The sequence below is a fragment of the Micromys minutus genome, assembly GCF_963924665.1.
Source record: "Micromys minutus genome assembly, chromosome: 9".
Classification (NCBI taxonomy): domain Eukaryota; kingdom Metazoa; phylum Chordata; class Mammalia; order Rodentia; family Muridae; genus Micromys; species Micromys minutus.
Window position 1 is genome coordinate 41548467 of NC_137978.1, and position 13917 is coordinate 41562383.

The 13917-nt window shown below is 42.5% G+C and overlaps 1 protein-coding gene across 2 annotated transcripts in view; it reads left to right on the forward strand.

Moving 5' to 3' along the window:
- KIAA0319L (KIAA0319 like) overlaps positions 1-13917 on the forward strand; it is a 91858-nt gene that overhangs the window by 35597 nt on the left and 42344 nt on the right. The gene's annotated exons all lie outside the window — the stretch shown is intronic.

Here is a 13917-nt window from a genome sequence, read left to right on the forward strand (position 1 = left end):
CTTATTATGTTTCTTCATTGTTGATCTTCCTGTGCAATGATTAAAAGGAATGACTCATTCTGGGCTCAGTCTGCCTTGTTACTGTGACTTATTTTTGTATTTGTTTTGTCCTAGTTGTCTCTGTTCAGGTCCAAACCAGAGTGGGGAGGTTACTACTTGCCAGGCACAGTGTGTGCTAATCTTTGTACTATGTCATCTTGTGTAATTTTCATGGCAGTATTTTCGAGTAGGTATTTCTGGTTTTGTTTCACTAGTGAGGAAACTGAGGCCCAAAAGAGGTTAAGCAGCTTGCCTGTGGTCATGCAGCTACTGAGCACCAGGTTTGGGATTGGAATCCAGGTTTTACTATTTAGGAATAACATGGAAGCATCAGAGAATACCACTCTTGATTTAATATGCCCACAACCATTTATGGAAGCCTACCTTCAATGTGAGGTACTTCTCTAAGCACTAGAAGTGTGAACGCACGTAAGACATGGTCTGTGTCCTCAGGGGACACTGACACAAGAAGCTAAGTCTTCCCAGTGGTGTGTCATTATGGCATTAGCAGACCCTAGCCCTGTGCATGTTACACTCGTGCTCTACTACTGAGCAGTGGTAAGTGCTTAAAGGCTCTAAGCCGGGGATGACAGCAGCTTTCCCTCGTCCAAAGACAGTATGTTCTGAGGTCCTCAGTTGGCCCTTGTTCTCTGTAGACTGCTTCACGGCATGGTTACAGACTTGTTTACCTGTATGAGTTTTTTCTTAGATATGTGTGTACACACATCGGTGCCTGGTGCTTACTGAGGTCACACTGGGGCATTAGATCTCCTGGAAAGGGAATTCTGGACAGTTGTGAGCCACTGTGGGGGCTGGGAATCAAATCCTGGTTCTCAGCAAGAGCAAATACTCTTAGCTGTTGAGCCAGCTCTACAGTTCCTGCCATTTTATTCTTTTTTGCTATTGTTTGTTTTCTGGTTGTGTGTGTGTGTGTGTGTGTGTAGCCTGAAACTAGCTCTGTAGACCAGAGCGTCCTTGAACTCACAGATGTCCACCCATCTCCTCCCAAATACTGGAACTAAAGGCATATGCCACCACCACCCAGCTGCCATTTTATTCTTAATGCAAATTTTATAATAGCAACCTCAATTTAGAATTTTTTTAATTAAATTGAGAACTTTTTTACATTCTTACTTAGGGGGAAGCCCTTTGGCTTTTTTTAAAAGCATATCAGAAATTCTAGTATTACTATTGTTTTGCTTTGGGGCATTTATTAAGTAAACTATGTGTTACTTCAGTATAAGCCTGCAACATGGGAGAGTTGATCTAATACCTCATTGTGTAGCTGTTGGGAAGTATATACAGCAGATACACTGGAAAAAGAATTATGTCACAGTTCAGATGAAACAGGATGGTAAAAGACTTTCATGCTGCTTATTATAAGGGTAATGTTACTTAAAACTTACAAATTATTCATTTCTGGAATTTCTTATTAGCTCTTTGAGGATTTCATCTGATTTGTTTTGATCATATTCACCCTTTTCTACTTGTCCAATTGTCTATTTATTTATTTATATCCCAACTGCAGCCCCTCCCCCCATCTATTCCTCCTCTTCAGAAAAGGGCAGGCCTCACATGGACATCAACCAGCCAAGGGATATCAAGTTGCAGTTAAGACTAGACCATCCTCTCCTATTAAGGCTGGACGAGGCAACTTACTAAGAGGGAAGGGTCCCAAAAAGCAAGCAACAGACTCAGAGACATCCTGCTCTCACTGTTAGGAGTCCCACAAGAAGACCAAGCTACACAACCCTGACATATGTGCAGAGGGCCTAAGTCAGGCCCATGCAGGCTCCCTGGTTGTTGGCTCAGATTCTGTGAGCCTCTACGAACCCTGAACTATCAGATAGCAGTGTCACTAGGAATCTTTTATTCACTTTGTTTTTCTTGCCAGTTGTATTGGGTTCTGTCCTAGGTCTCTGGGATATCACCCTCTGGGTCTTGTCCCTCAGGAAATGTCAGGCTTGGGCTTCCTCTCATGACAAGAATCCCAAGCTGGGCCAGATATTGGTTGGCTGTGCTACTTTTACCCCCACACCTGTTGTAGGCAGGACGAATTGTAGGCTGAAGGTTTTGAATCCTTCCACTGGAGGTCTTGCTAGTTACAGGACATGGCCAGTTCAGGCTCCGTATCTCCCACTGCTAGGAGTCTTAGCTAGAGTCACCATCATAGATTCTTAAGGAGGTGTTTGTTTGTTCTGCACTGGATTCCCTCAGTCCCAATTGTCTCTCCTGGTACTCAGTCCCCCTATCCTCCTTGTACCTGACACCTCCTGTTCCCTTCCCTACCTACCCCCAGTCCACCGTGATATCTACCCCAGCCCTCCATCCAGACTTCTCTCCCAGTCCACCCACAATGTCTCTTTTATTTCTCCTTCACAGTGAGAGTCATGTGTCAGCCTTGATCTCTCCTTGTTATTTAACTTCTCTGGGTCTGTGGATTGTAGATTGGCTATCCTTTACTTTTACAGCTAATATCCCCTTATAAGTGAAAACACACCATGTTTGCCTTTCTAGGTCTGCGTCACCTCACTCAGGATGATGTTTTTCTGGTCCTATCCATTTGCCTTCAGAGTTCATAATTTTTTTTAAACAGATCTTGCCTCAAGTTTATTTGTAAAAACAGCATAGGACAATGGTTATCTGCAATAGTGTGTAGCTGAATATGTCACTGCAGTCCATCTGTCTGCACATTGGCAGGAGCCCTTCCAATGAGCTTTCACAGGGGTCTGGGCATCTTTGGGAGCCTGAGCTGAAGCTGCAGCGTGGGCCTTAGCTAGACCTGTGGCCTCTACCTTGGTTTGAACCTTGGGCTTTGTTTGGCAAAGCCTATGGCTGTTGACCATGTTAGCTTCAAATCTGCTTCCCAAGCTTGGGGTGAGCAATGAAAGCCAGATGGCTGAGTTTGCAGCTTTGATCATCTTGGGCTTGATGGCCTGAGGCTTCACTAGGGCCTTAATGGCCTCTGCAAAACACTCACTGCCTTTGTATTGTTGGTCTGCATCTTCTTCAGGCCTTTCTTGTTGTGCTTCTTGGCAAAGTGCATGTTCCTCAGGAACTTGGGGTCGACCCCCTTAAGAGATTCATATCTTTGTGACTGGGGTTTCTTGATGCCATTCCTGTGACATTTTCGGGACTGGTTATGTGTGCTGTGATTCTTGGACTTGGTTCCACAGCACAGCAACTGGAACTGGAAGAGAAAGAGCTCATATCATTTTTATAAAAAATAACTGAGTAATACTCCATTATATGACCTAAAAAACAAATTTAGCAATGTTCCTTCTGTTTCTATTTTTGTGGGATAATTTGAAGAGTATTGGCATTAGCTCTTCTTTGAAGATCTAATAGAATTCTGTGCTAAAACCATCTTGTCCTTGACTTTTTTTGGTTGGGAAACTTTTAATGATTGCTTCTATTTCCTTAGGGTTTATAGGTCTGTATAAATTGTTTATCTGATCTTGGTTTAACTTTGGTAAGTGGTATCTATTGAGAAACTTGACCATTTCTTTTAGATTTTCCAATTTTGTGTAGGACAGGTTTTTGAAGTATGACCTAATGATTCTTTGGCTTTTCTCAATGTCTGTTGTTATGTCCCCTTTTTGTTTTTGATTTTGTAAATTTGGATGTCCTCTCTCTCTCTCTCTCTCTCTCTCTCTCTCTCTGCCTTTTAGTTAGCTTGGATAAGAGTTTGTGTTGTTAATTTTCTCAAAGAACCAACTTTTTGTTTCTTTGATTTTTTTTTTTTTTACATTATTCTCTTCATTTCTAACTTATTGATTTTAGCCCTGAGTTTATTTCCTGCCATCTACTTCTCTTGGGTGTGTTTATTTTTTGTTCTAGAGCTTTTAGGTGTGCTGTCAAGTTGTTGGTATAAGGTCTAATTTCTCTATGGAGGCATTCAGTACTATGAACTTTCCTCTTAGCACTGCTTTCATTGTGTCCCATAAGTTTGGGTATGTTGTGTATTCATGAATTTTAGAAAGTCTTTAATTTCTTTCTTTATTTTTTCCCTTGACCCAGTGGCCATTCAGTAGAGATTTTGTTAAGTTTCCATGAGTGTGTAGGCTTTCTGTTATTGTTGAAGTCCAGCTTTAGTTTATGGTGGTCTGATAAGATACAAGGCATATTTCAAGTTTCTTGTATCTGTTGGAACTTGCTTTGTAATAAAGTAAATGGTCAGTTTTGGAGAAGGTTCTGTGAGGTGCTGAGAATAAAGTATATTCTTTTGTATTTGGGTTCTATCTGTTAAGTTCATTTGATTCATAAAATCTTTCGTTATTTCTGCTTAGTTTCTGTCTGGATGACCTGTCAGTTCATGAGAGTGGGGTATTGAAGTCTCCCACTATTAATGTGTGGGGTTCGATATGTGATGTAAGCTTTAGTAGTAGTTGTTGTTGTTGTTTTACAAAAGTAGGTGCCCTTGCATTTGGGGCATATATATTCAGAACTGAGATGTAATCTTGGTGGATTTTTCCTTTGAGTCTGAAGTGTCCTTACCATCTCCTTTGATTAATTTTGGTTAGAAATATATTTTCCTAGATATTAGAATGGCTACCCCAGGTTGCCTCTTGGGTCCATTTGCTTGAAAAGTCTTTTTCCAACCCTTTCCTCTGAGGTAATGTCTATCTTTATTGCTGAGATTTTAAGGATCTGAAAATCACTGAAGGAAGACCCAAGACTCAGATAGTATGCAAAAACAAAGAGCATTTATTCTTTAGAAACAACTAACATGTGGTGGGAGGGGGGTGGTCAGCCATTCTTTGAAATGGTGACCCTAGACAAAGGTTCTTTTTTTAAATTCAGTCTCAGTAGAGACTGTCAAAAATTGCCAATGCTGACTATATTGCAGGTCATCACAGCGGGGTATTGAGAAAAGTTTTCAATTAGCAATAATCATGCCTTAGATAAACCTCATTTGCTACGATACTACCACTGTGTAAAGCTGAGACAAAGGCATTCTTATAGGGAACTAGGGGAACTCTCTAGAAGGATTAAGTGATCTAAAATTTCATTGGTGGGTTCTAGGAGGTCACAGGTGGTCAGTGGTCTGCATTCCTATGTCAGGAACATTTATCTGTAGGATGAGATAAGGCTGCCCAGCTCAGTAGACCCATTCTGAGATAAGATATTTCCACATTGTTGAGATTTTTCTCCAAGCTGTTCTATGGGAGGGGTTTTTATGGTCTTGTTCTAGATTCTATGGAGCTGGTGCCTACAGCCTTTTTTTTTTTTTTAAATCAGGCCTGGTCCTTAAATGGAGACAAATGGTGTTTATGTTGTCTTTTCAAGGTGTGCTTCTTATGTGGTGTGGAAGGATGGATCCTGTTTTCACATCCATTCTGTTAGCCTGTGTCCTTTTACTGGGAGTTGAGTCTGTTGAAGTTGAGAGAGATTAATGACCAATTGCGGCGCGCTCCTCGACCAGCGAGGAAAGACGACCACCACCAGAGGATTCTTCACAGATCACGCTTTATTGTGGGAGCCTCTTGATTGATGGGGAGAGCAGGAAGCGAGGGGCCGGAACTACCCTAGCTGTCCGCTTATATAGGGAGAAGCGCATATGGGCTTGGTTGTCACCAGTCTGCTGAGACCAGAGGCCTTGGGATTGGCCAGAGATAGGTTATGTACTGCACATGAGCAGGGTACAGCACCTTAGCTGACAAGAGCATTACTATATATGGAGTTGTTTACCTCAAACCGTGAGGGAGCCAGCGCCATCTTGTAATGGCGTCCGCATTCGGCTCCCCACAAGCAATGATTGTTATTTCCTGTTATTTTGATGTTGGTGGTGATTATGTGTGTGTGTGTGCACATGTATGCTTCTCTTCTTTTGGTTTTGCTGAGAAATTATTTCCTGTGTTTTCTTGGTAAGTTTTCTAGTATCTTCTGTAAGGCTGGCTTTGTGGATAGATATTGTTTTAAGTTTGTTATTGATATAGAATATCTTGTTTTTTCCGTCTATAGTGATTGAAAGTTTTGCTGGATATAGTAGTCTGGGCTGACATTTGTAGTTTCTTATTGTCTCTAAGACCTCTGTCCAGGCTCCTCTGGGTTTTAGAGTCTCTGTTGAGAAATCAGGTGTAATTCTAATAGGTCTCCCTTTACATGTCACTTGGCCTTTTTCCAGAAGACACTATTTCCATTCTTTCTTTTCCCTTTTCTCTGAGCGTTTGGAGGACAGGTACAGTATATATGTTCCACAGTTTCTTATTGTCTGCATCTAGTTGTGGGTTTCAGTGCTAATCATCATCTACTGCACGCAGAAGTTTCTCTGATGTGGATGAGAAATTCAGTGACCTATGGGTATAATGTAAGTCATTAGGAGTCAGTTTAATGCTGTGTACATGTAGCAGAAAAATACCAGTAGGTTCTCCTCTAGAGCCCATGACCTGTCTTACTATAGGTTCTTGACAAACAATGGTGCTAGATAGGTTTCATCTTGTAGACTTTTAACATTTTATTTATTTATTTTGGATTGAGGTGACCAGAGGTTACTTAAGCCACTGAAACTGAAACCACAGATAAGGACAGCTCTTACACACTAGCTCACTGTGCAATGGCTAGATTGAAACAAGATAAAATATATAGAGCTCAGTAAAGTAGGCTCCTCAGGCTAGAAAGTAAAGGGTACAGAAAAGAAGAGAAGCAAGAATTCCCTTTAGAGAGCTTGAGAGATGGCTCAGTGGTAAAGAGCACTGACCCCTCTTCCAGAGGTCCTAAGTTCAAATCCCAGCAACCACATGGTGGCTCACAGCCATCTGTAACAGGATCTGATGCCCTCTTCTGTATGTCTGAAGACAGCTATAGTGTACTTATATGTAATAAGTAAATTGATTTTAAAAAAGAAAGAGGTTATGAGCCTATTCTATAATAATAGTTAAAAAAAAAAAGAATTTTCTTAGACTCAGAGTCCCCAAACTTTAGTATCTACCAGCGTCACTTGAAGTCTGTGTTCAAAACAGATCACTGGGCCCCGACTCCGGAATTGGAGAGTCCACGGGTTTAGAGTGGGGCCTCAGAATTTGATTTTCTGAGTTCCCAGAGATCACTAGTGCTCTCTGGTTCAGGGACCATACTTTAGAGGCATTGCCTTATGGGATGGGTAGGAATGGGGAATAGAATAGAACACAGCGCATGGAATTAGCCATAAGCAGGGCACATTCTTCATTGTGATATGGAGGAAGGATGTCATGGATATCTAAAGTGGGTATTTATAGGTTTGCTAAAAGGAATTCTTAAGTCATTCTTGGTTCTTTTGAAGTGTGGTAGATTACTTATAGAAAATAGGAGCAGGATGGGGACAGGTGGACAATAGGCAGGAAGATTAGGGTTGGGGAGAGTGGTAAGGTCTGGAATAGCCTTTGTGACAGATAGAAGATGACAAACTAGATAAGGAAGCAGGAGCCTTCCTAGGTAGCCTCGAAGCTGGAGACTGTGAACGCACAACAGTATGCTCATCTTTCTGGTTATGTGAGTCTTCTCCAAGGCTCCCAGCAACACTGCCAGGATGAGGCTGGTGGCTTCACTCATCCAAGGTAGGAGATTTGCTAAGTGGTTTGTGCAGAAGGAAATTGGGACATGGAAATTGAGGTTTTCAAGGGAGTGCATGACAGAGACTAAAGATTTGAAAGGAGGCAAAGACAGGAAGGGCTGACAGTTAAATGGAGAAGCTGTCATTTAGAGGTTGCCACGGCTGACGTAGATATTGAGGGAACAGGGTGACTATGGGAAGGGCAGGAAGCCATATGCAGAGAGTACAATGTTTGAATTTAAGATGTGGGGTTGTAGTTCTGATAGTAACAGGATCTGAAGTATGGCTGTGGAAGACATTGCTCAAGTAGAATGGAGAGGTTTATTGGTGACAAGGAGCTCAAAGAGCTCAGGAAGCCTCAAAGAACCTGTTAGTGAGTTGTCATTTTGGGAGCTGAGATGGTCTCAACATGATGATGTCAACAGCAACAGCTAAGTTTAACTGAACAAGTCTAAGCAGTACTGCTATTATCCCTATTAGAAGAAACAAAGGGGGAAGACTAGACAATCAGCTTAGTCTACGACCCAAGCAGTGTGCTTCCATCCAGAGTCTCTTCTTGGAACCCTCTTACCCCTTAGGCGGGACTTGGGAAGAGAAGGGATTTGAAAGCCAGACGTCAACACCACGTAGAAAGGATGAGCTGTGATAGGACGGAAATGAGTCAGTCCAGCACGTTGGTCACAGGAATTGTGACAGCTGGAGACTTCTTTCCTCCTTGTTTACCCGCGGCAGTGGCACACAATTTGCTGTTATTGAACGGGATTTCCAGAGCTCTGGATGACTACTGCACATGGACTCGGGAGAAGGAATAGGTCTTTGCTGCAGGTCCTGCTGCACATGAGACATTGCAGAGTGTTATCACTGAGAAATGCAAGCAGTCTTCAGAGCCCTCCATGCTGCTCTTAGGTGCTTAATGGCTACCCCTCGGGCCATGGAAAGCTCTGGGAGTTGGTAAGTTATGAATTCCAAGTATTTAACCGGCAGGCATTTCTTTGAGGAGACAACTTGAGAGTTCAAGCTTCTGTTATCAGTAGGGAACAGCAGGAGAATATATCTGCAATACAGTTCTTGTCCTAGTCAGCGAGGACTGGCCAGCCCCAGTAGTTTCTAGTTTATTCTGTTTTCTGAGGTAGGTCAGGTAGCTGCATCGAAGTTGGGAGAAACAGTAGCCTGAATTGCTCTGGCCTTTCCTGAACTGTCTGCAGCACTGTACAGTCCCTGGCTTGTCAGGGTGAACTGTTGGTTCTTTTAGATACACAGACCACGATCCCTCAGAGCAGCCAGTGTAGACAATTCGCACTTGAAGTAGCGAGTGCCATTATTTTCTTTTCTCCACTTAAAAGAGGGAAAAGTTAGTCTTGTTTGGCTTGAGCACTGTACTTTTTGTGTCACAAGCCTTTGGATTCTTGCAGAAGGGACAAGGAGGCTGGTTAATTGGGTCTTGGAACAGCCACAGTACATGTGGTTTAGCCCCAGGCAATTAGTTGCTGCCAGTCCTGCCTTGTGAAGAAGGCCAGGAAGGAAGATGCACATGGATGGTTCAGCTGTAGGAAGGCTCAGGTGTTCTCTTTACCGTGAGCATTCCCATTCAAGCCATTGATCGACGCGTCCACAGCCCCTCACCTGCTCAGCTGTCTGCTGCTTGCATTTCCAGAGAATTCCTGAGACTGTAAAGCCTGAGCTTCCCTCTTATCAGAAGATAAGGCACAGGGTGTGGGCGGTGAGGAGGAGACTTAGGTAATAGTTATAGTGAGGACAGCTTCTCCAGCAGCTCAGGTGTCCTTTCATTGTTGCCATGCCCCACCCCAGCTCTCCTCCTTTTCGGCTTGCTTGCTTTTGGTTATTTCTAAATTTCCTCTAAACCCTTCTGGCTTGTGAAATTATTGCCAGGAGTTCACTTATTCTTCTGGTTATTACCCTGACAAATTTGGAATCCCTTGGGGCCTAGCATTTTTCAAATTCTAATTCTTAGTTACCTAACAGACACGCTAACAGTCTTTGCCACTTTTTTTTTTCTTTTATAGCCCTAGGTCTGCTTCCAGGCATCTGCTTTGGATAGTTTGTGTGGGTCTCTCACTCCTTCTGACTGAGACTCTTCTCGTGCATAGCATTTATACCACTAAGCATCTCCTCTCTCTATTTTGATCTTACACAAATGGCTTATTACATCATGAGAAAATTTGGGCAGCCTGTTCCCTTGTTTTGTGGCATGCGAGAAGTCCCTGCAGCCCAGCTTCTTTTCTCAAAGCCCCAATCTCTGAACTCCAGCGCCTTCTATTTCCCCTTATCTGAGAACTGCCCATGTACTGTCCTAAATGCATCTTTAATATTCTGCTTTCCTGTGTGCAGCCAGTGACCATGTTAGCCTTCCCTTAGGTTGTTTGGACTGTCCTAACAACACACCACTAGCAGGGTGACTTATGAACAACAGAATCCTCTTCCTCACAGTTCCAAGGGTGGGGTAGTTAAAGACGAGGGCTTCAGAAGATATGTAGTGAGGAGCCTGTCCCTCACAGGCACTTGCTTGCCCTCACATGGTGAGAGCCTGTTTTAGAAGGGTAGCCCTCATTCCCCAACAGCCTCATGTCCTCAATACCATCTCCTTGAGGGGTTAAGATTTCTGTCTACAGTTTGGAGTGTGCACAGACATTCATTCCATTGAACTTCTGAATAAAACCTGTTCAGAATGGGGTCCTTCCAAAATAACTTCTGCCATCCTACCTCCTATCACCTCACCCCCAATTTCAGTATTGCTTCTTAGTTTTTTTTAAGTAAAATACTTGTTTCAAGTTTCCTTCTCTCATTTCCTTAAAAATAAGCACACAAATAAATGATAAGCTGTTTCTTTAAAACTAAAATTCTATCTTTAAAAAGCTTCCAGTTTTCTACTTCTGGGAAGCTAATCTTGAGCCATGATTCCTAAAGAAAGAGCACTGTGCATAATGACAGGCTGCTGTTTATTTTGTATTAATTCTCTCTCTCTCTCTGGGTAGTGTCTTGCTCTGTAACCCAGTCCTGGAATTCACTATGAGCCAGGCTGGCTTTGAATTCACATTGATCCTCTAGCCTCTGCCTCCCAAATGTTGGTATTACAGGTAGAAGCCACCTTGCCCGGTGACATTTTCATGTTTGTATCTTTCCTTCTCAGTATGTAGCTCATAGTCCAAGCTTAATAGCTCTTAGCTCCAGTCTTCCTGGAACTTGCTATGTAAATTAGTCTGGCCCTACCTTTTAGGGCTGGGAATAGAGGTGCACCCAAGTATACTTTGTTCTTATCTGACTCCTTCCTCTTCTGCCTTCCAGATACATATAATCCCTACCTTTTCCTTCTTTCCTCTCCCCTCCCTCTTCCTGCTTTTCTTAAATGCTGTAGCTGAGGTTGGCCTTGAATTTCTAATCCTCTTGCATCTAACAGTTCTGAGGTCACAGGGTGGGTGCACCCCTGCACCCAGTTTATGTAGTTCTGGAAATTAAACCCAGGGCCTCATGAGTGCCAGTCGACATTCAAGAAACTGAGTTACGTCCCCAGTACCTCACCAAACCCCTTTATCTAAGGGACCGAGAGCCTGGACAGTGACCAAAGACAGCAGGGATCCTCTGTGATATAATCTGGAGTAAGGAAAGCCACCAGAAGGGAAAAAAAAAAAACCCTGCTCTTTCAGAGGTCCTGAGTTCAATTCCCAGCAACCACATGGTGGCTCACAACCATCTGTGATGGGATCTGATGCCCTCTTCTGGTGTGCATGCAGCAGAGAACTTACACATTAAAAAAAAGTCTCATGCCTCAAGCTTGCTCTGTATCAGGAGCAATGACCTTGAACTGCTTCTCCTTTCTCTGCCTCCTTTTGGTATCCTTTTTTACCATCTTTGTAATGCTGGCCTCTTACAATTAGTGAGTTTTTCCTCTTCAAATCTTTTTTGAAGTTTGTATAGGATTCTCCCTTATTTATTCCTTAAACGTACACTCCCTAGCAAAGCCATGGTCGGAGCTCTTTAAACTAGGCAGTCAGTGTACAACAGACAGAGCTTAGGTTCCCATCTCTTCTTGAGTGACCTTTGCAGATGTGTCTTTTAAAGAGTTGTAAGTTTCACCCTAAACTTTGTTTGGATAAAGCTGTTCAGGTTATTTCTTTGTTACCATTCTAACATCACCAAACCAGCAATTGATGATACCTGTTTTCATGTTCTGGTTTCACTTGCTCTCATGTTTGATTTCACTCATCTTTCTCTATTTTGTTTTCTATTTTATTGATTTCTACTTTGCTTTGTTTATCTGTGTAGATCAACTTGCCTCTGCCTCCTGAATGCTGGGATTAAAGATGTGTGTAGCACCACCTGGCTGGTTTCTATTGTAATTTTATCATTATACTTTTTCCACAGTACATTTATTTTATCATTATTTTTTAAAGATTTATTTATTTTATGTATATGAGTACACTGTAGCTGTCTTCAGACACACCAGAAGAGAGAATCAGATCCTATTACAGATGGTTGTGAGCCACCATGTGGTTGCTGGGAATCGAACTCAGGACCTCTGGAAGAGCAGTCGGTGCTCTTAACCACTGAGCAGTCTCTCCAGCCCTTATTATTTTTTTAAGACTTTGTATTAGTCGTGGTTCTCTGGAGTCACAGAACTTACGGGTAGTCTCTATATCGTAAGGGAATTTGTTGGTGACTTACAGTCTGTAGTTCAACTCCCTAGCAATGGTCAACAGCAGCTGTGAGTGGAAGTCTAAGGATCTAGCAGATGCTCAGTCACTCAGGAAGGCAAGCAGATGAAGAGAACCTTCCTTCTTCCAATGTCCTTATGTAGGTCTCCAACAGAAGGTGTGGCCCAGATTAAAGGTGTGTACCATCTCACGTGGATCTGGGACTTCTTTGTCCCAGGTGACCTTGAGCTCAAAAATCTCTACCTTAGTGTCCTAAGATTCTTAGCCTCTATGCCTCAAGATCAGGATCAAAGGTGAACCTCCCAATTCTGGATTGTGGTTCATTCCAGATATAGTCAAGTTGACAACCAGGAATAGCCCTCTACAGACTTAATGTAAAGAGGGCTGGAGAGATAGCTCAGTGGTTAGGAGTACTGCTCTTCCAGAGGTCCTGAGTTCAATTTCCCAGCAACCACATGGTGGTGGCTCACAACCATCTGTAATGAGATCTGATACTCTCTTCTGGTATGTCTGAAGGCAGCTACAGTGTGCTCATATATATATTATATATATATAATAAATCTTTAAAAAAAAGAATTAATGTAAGGTACTAGTTTGAGACTAGTTTTTCCTCTGTTTCTCTACCTTTCCTCCCAGCTCCCTTTTTGAAACAGGGTCTTTTTGTATAGTCTAGACTGGCCTTGAGCTCACAGCCTCACTCTCCTGAGTGAGGTGCAGTGCCTGCCAAAGTTCTAATTGTTTGTGGTATCATTATAATGACAAATTGTAAAGTATGTAGTATACATCTTTATGTTAAATGCTGTTATTGTTAAAGTATTTTCATTGTTTAAATCCTTGCATCTCCACTTTCAGCACCTTAAAAAGACATCTATTTTTATTATGTGTATGGTGTGTGTGCATGAGAGTACAGGTGTCTGTGGAAGGCAGAGGCTTCCGATCCCCTGGAGCTGGAGCTGGAGATGGTTGCAAGCCACCTGACATGGGTGTTGGGAGCTGAACTCCACTGCAAGAACAGTGTGCACTCTTAAGCATGATGATGCCTTACTTTGTCGTTTGTTTCTAGAATCTTCAGCTCTGTATTCATGAGTATATGCCTGTCTTAGTCCTCTGGCTGCTTAGATGAAATTCTCCTTGGCACCATTTTAAGCACTTTAGTAGCTATTCTTGGGTCGTTTCATGCTCAGGGTTTGTTGCACACCTCAGTCTGTGTCAGATGTAGGCTTGCTGCTTCCTTTAGACTGGAAAGTAGTAGACCACATCTCCTCAGATGATCGTTGCCCTCCTCCCCTGCCCTCTTCCCAGCACGTGTAGCAACCTGGGGTCGTCAGTCACTGATGCTCTCTCTGCTCATTTCTTTCTGGTCTTTTCTCCTTCTCTTTGTCTCAGTTGAATACTTTCTATTAAATTTCTTCACATTTTCTCTACATTTTCCAAACCTGCTCTTAAATCACCATAGGGAAGGGCCAGGCATGGTGGAATAGACCAATATGCTCAGCACTTGCTTGGGAAGTGGAGACAAGAAGTTAAAAGTTCAAGGTTATCCTTTGCTACATTATGAGTTCAAGGCCAGCCTGGGCTACCTTTATCTCAGAGAGACTTTATCTCAAAGACAACAACATAAGCAAAAATCACCATGGTGTAATTTTTTTATCTTAGATATTGTAATGGTCATTTCCA